The sequence below is a fragment of the Myotis lucifugus genome, unplaced genomic scaffold, assembly GCF_000147115.1.
Source record: "Myotis lucifugus unplaced genomic scaffold, Myoluc2.0 scaffold_109, whole genome shotgun sequence".
In the NCBI taxonomy this organism is placed as follows: Eukaryota; Metazoa; Chordata; class Mammalia; order Chiroptera; family Vespertilionidae; genus Myotis; species Myotis lucifugus.
The window spans coordinates 139,453-144,853 of record NW_005871157.1 but is presented as its reverse complement, the minus strand read 5'-3'; positions in this window follow the sequence as shown (position 1 = coordinate 144,853).

Here is a 5,401-nt window from a genome sequence, read left to right as displayed (position 1 = left end):
CAGGTTTGAACCCAGGCTCTGCTGCTCACCAGCTGAATGGCATTGGGCAGGTCACATCGCCTTGCTGTGCCTCAGTTTCCTTATCTGTAAAATGAGATGACAATAGTATCTATTGAAGGTTGTTGTGAGCATTAAATATGTGAATATGTGTCAGGTGCTTAGAATAATGCTTGGTACATATTAAGTTGCCAATAAATGTTAGCTGGGCCCTGACCAGGTAGCTTGGTTGGTTAGAGCATTGTCCCGAAATGCCGAGGTTGCAGGTTGGATCCTCAGGGCACTTGTAAGAACCAAGTAATAAATGCACGAATAAAATGCTTAAGTGGGACAACAAATTAATGTTTCTCTTTCGCACTCTCCCTAATTCTCTCTAAAAATCAATAATAAATAGAAGGCCCCTGCCTCCACTCCCACTCTGCCTCCTCTTAAATAAATAAATAAATGTTAGCTGATAATAGTATTACTTTTGTTATTGTTATTTGTAGGCAGCCGATCAATAAGGTCTGACCAGTATTGATTTCAGAGAGGAAAGGAGAGGAAGAGATAGAAACATCAATGATGAGTGAGAATCATTGATTGGCTGCCTTCTGCACACCCCAACTGGGGATTGAGCCCGCAACCTGGGCATGTGCCCTTGACCGGAATCAAACCCGGGACCCTTCAGTCTGCAGTCCGACGCTCTTATCTACTGAACCAAACCAGCTAGAGCAAGGTCTGACCATTCTTACTAGGAATTGTCTCTTGCACATGTCTTCTATCTCTGCTGTGTTGTTCTATTAGAATATGATTCCCCCCCCCCCCCAAACAATTGACGAGCCTCCTGACTGGTCTCTGCCAGCCTTCCTCCTTCCACAGTGACCTCTCTGCGCCAGAGGCATTTCTAAAGGACAGGCCAGATCCCATTGCTCTCCCCGGGAAAACTCGCCCTCCTGAATCAAGCTCACATTCCTTAGCCCACCTCTCCAGCTATCCCCTGTATCAGAATTCTGCATTTGTATTCTGTATAAATGAAATATTCCCAAACCTAGCAGCTTCCAACCACAAACATTTATTATCTCACAGTTTCTGTGGGTCAGGAACTCAGAAGTGTCAGCCCCAGGTGGCAGCGTGCTGAGAGATTGGTGTTAAGATGGAGATTTCCTGGAGCGCCCATTTAATGGACGCGAAGTCAACGGTACACGCTCAGTTTGGGGGTGTGTACAGGGGAGAGAGAGAGAAATGTATACGGTGACATAGTGTAGCAGATGGGCCTCCTGCCCTCCACTCCATGAACATGTGGTGCCTGTAGAGAGTGTGACATGGGAACATGCATGACAGCCCTTTCCTGGCCTCATATCACACCAGCAGCGTATCACCCTCAAAGATAATTGTTTCTGGCCCAGTGTGCCCTGGCTGCCAGTGGCTTCCTCTGCTGCTCCACTGAGGCCGCAGAGCCCTCTTCCAAGCTGAAGGAAAAGCGAGCTGGCTGGGGTCTCCTCAGAAGTGATATGTTTGCTTGTTGTACTTCCTGGGTGTCTGACAGGGTTTTTAAGGGCAATTTTCACATCATGTGATTTTTGCCTAACAAGAGGTCTTGGAACCAGTTCTTGTGGAAAACGAGACTCCATTGGACCACTAACCCCAGTCACCCTCCCTTAATCCCCTGCTTCCCAGAAGTGTTTGTCCTCCTAAAAGGGAAGGCTCAGAATGGAATTGGAATTGGAATTGCCCTGAAGGGAGGTGAGAGTAAGTGATGTCCTCTCTGGCTGGTACTTTTGCTGCCACCCAACCGTTCGTTCAGTTCAGCCACCGGATTTTGCCCAGCGCCTTCTTTGTGCCGGTCACTGGGCTGCGTACTTGGGCTACTAAGAAGAGGGGAGACAAGGTCCACTGAGTGAGTCAACAGCACTGGCTGAGCCCCTTACCATGAGCAAGACACCACCCTACACCATGCACAGATTTTAAAGAAACAAGCCAGCCCTGGCCGGTGTGGCTCGGTTGGAGCATCGTCCTGTACACCAAAAGGTTGCCGGTTTGATTCCCAGTCAGAGCACATGCCCAGGTTGCTCTATCACAAGAGACAGCCAATAAATGTCTTGCTCTCACATCGATGTTTCTCCCTCTCTAAAAATCAATAAAAACTCATAAAATAAAGAAGCAGGCCACGGGATGCCTGCCCTCAAAATTATGTCCTAAAAGAAATCCAGTTGGGATGAAGCAGTGGAAACCCCACCTGACTAGGATGAGGAGACTGGGTTTGTAGGCTGACTCTGTCACTAACTGGCTGAAGGACTCTGGGCAAAGAAGTGGCTTCACTTCTCTGGTCCTTGGTGTCCTCACCTATACAATGGGATGGGACCAGACTGCATATCTGTGAAGAACAAGTAGTACACAGAAACCCACCCTGGCCGGGTAGCTTAGTTGGTTAGAATGTCGTCCCGATATGCCAAGGTTGTAGGTTGAATCTCCGGTCAGGGCACATACAAGAACCAATCAATCCTATATAATAAAAGCATAATATGCAAATCGACCAAACAGCAGAACAACCGGTTGGCGGGGGGCAGGGCCGGTGAGCAGGCGGCGCCAGGCCAGCCAAGGTGTGTGCCAGCGGGTAGAGGGAGGGGACAGTGATGGGGAGGGGGGGGAGAGCAGCAGCAGTGGAGGGGAGACTGGGGGGCTGGGGGTGGGCAGGGCCGGCCGCTCGCTGGCCTGTGCTGTCCCCTGATCAGCCAGCCTGGTCGCCTCTCACATAGGGAGGCCAGACTGCGTCAGTCAGACATCCCCTGAGGGCTCCTGGACTGCGAGAGGGTGCAAGCTGAGCTGAGGGACCTCCCTGAGTACATGAATTTTTGTGCACCGGGCCTCTAGTGAATGCGTAAATGAGTGGAACAACAAATCAATGTTTCTCTCTCCCTCCTTTCCTTCCTCCCTCCTTCTTTCTCTAAAATAAAACAAATTGTGCACACAAAACTTAGAAGCCAAAGCCCATTCTTTCCTCTTTCTGTGCCTGACTTTGCTTATACCACAAGAAGTTACCTCTGCCTCCTAGACATTTCGACCTCTGTATACACCATAGAGGAGGACAGTGCAATCTCTGGATGCGCTTCATTTATTATTCTGCCTTCTGGATTTCAGAGATGCACACTTCTTCAGCACACTCGGAGACTGGAGCTGTGACAATGGTCTGGTTCTTTTGGAGACCCCCACATCCACACGCAGACAGGGTATCTGTGGCCACAGTTGTCTCTGCAGCCCTGCTATCTTATCCAGCTGAAAGTGGGCAGTAAGCCCGCATGCCATTCCATAAACTCAGGGAGGAAAGGGGCTCTTGCTGAAGGTGTCTCAGGATTCGTGCTGAATGAGCAGGTGGGGTGCAATCAGCCACTGAAGGTTTAGGAGAATGTGGCCTGTGGCCCTGGGAGACCCAGGAGCTGTCAAGGGTAAAAATCAGGGCGCTCTGGGCAACCCTGATAAAAGGTTCTTGTTTTTCACCTGAGTGAGTCCAGGGTTCTGCCGGGTGAATTTATCTTTGAAGTGGAGAGGGTTCAGTGCCTGGTGGCAACCTCATTTCTAACACATCATTACATTTGCCAAGTGCCCTTGAGCACTGGGCAGCAGTTTCATAGGTACTGTGCGCGCGTGCACACACATGCACACTCAAGTGAACTGGATGCTGTTGCTGTTTTTAATTATGTGACACAGTTTTTGATTTAATGTTATTCTTTTTTCCTTTTTTCATTAACTTTAGAGAGAGGAAGGGAAGGAGAGAGAGACAGAGAGTGAGAGAAAGAGAGGAACATCGATGCAAAAGAGAATCACCAATTGGTTGCCTCCTGCCTGTGCCCCAACTGGAGAGTGAACCCAAAACCTGGGTATGTGCCCTGATTAGGAATTAAACCAGCCACCTGCCCTAACCGGTTTGGCTCAGTGGATAGAGCGTTGGCTTGTGGACTGAAAGGTCCCAGGTTTAATTCCGGTCAAGGGCATGTACCTTGGTTGCAGGCACATCCCCAGTAGGAGGTGTGCAGGAGGCAGCTGATAGATGTTTCTCTCTCATTGATGTTTCTAACTCTCTATCTGTCTCCCTTCCTCTCTGCAAAAAATAAATAAAATATATAAAAAACAACAACAAAAACAACAACCAGTCACCTTTCGGTATACGTGACAATGCTCCAACCAATTGAGTCACACTGGCCAGAGTGAACTGGGTACAGTTTTGTTTTGTTTTTTTCAATTAATTGATTAATTAATTAACTGCCTTTGCTTCTTTATTTTTATTAAATTTATTGGGGTGACATTGGTTAACAGGATCATATAGGTTTCAGGTGTAGATTCCTATGATATAAGATCTGTATACTGCACTGTTTTAAGTAGCAACCTCGGAAAAACCCACCAGCTCCAAGTCTGGTAGATCAAGCCTGGGGCCAGTGAGGCCCCGGACGTGGCACTGCATCCACATGCTGCTGGTGATGCTCCTTCCAGCAGTGATCCCTCCCGGAAACGCGGAGAAGAGCTGGAGACATGTCAGCAACTGGGGAAACGGAACCCACCGTAAGACAAGATTTCAACCCATCAGGACCACCTCTCACACGGGCAGTCCCCATTTACCCAGCACAATTAGCACCACTTTTTTGACCAGTGCGCGCCAGTGTGTGAATGGCTCTGTGAATGTCTGATAGACTAAAGGCTCCTGGTGGCAGGACCTGGTCTGTCTCATTCACTACTGTATCCCCACCATCCAGCAAAGAACTTGACACTGGCACAATGCTAAGAAATCTTTGCGGAAGGAAGGAGTGGTGAGTTACAGTTGGAGGAATGGGGTGAGTACTGATGCGATGTTCAGCAAGGTATGCCACCACTGCCATGTTTATCTGAACTCCTCCTGAGGAGTCTCCTGGATCCAGGCTTTGAGTGATCTTTGTTTCCTTTTCCTCATCCGACCAAAGTCTGACAGTCAGATTCTATAGACTTTCAGGAAGCTTGACTTGCTCATTTCAAATACATTCAATGCAGGAATATCTGGGCAGAGGTGGGATTGGGGAAAGGGCACATTGGCACCGGGGCAGGTGGGCTCTGAGCAGTGTAGGAGAGGGGGCCAGCCCGAGGACCACCTGCCTCACTCAGTATTGACCGTGAGCAGAGCCCAAGCTCACCAAGTGCCTGTGAGTCCCCAGCACCTTGGTGAGTGATGCTGCCAGTGGGTTGCTGCTGCCTGCGGGAATAGCCAGGGTGGGCTGAGTCAGCAGCCTGCCAGCTTCCCTCTTGCAGTGCTCTGCCAACCACCAGCCTCCCCCCTACTGAGGAGGGCCAATGAGGAGATGTGGTCCAGGCTGCCCTGCTCTCTTCTCTGGCTCATCCCAGCCAGGGCGAGAAGGAGGGGGCGCTGGGGGGAGCATTGGCACAGGAACAGCCTGCAGTGTTT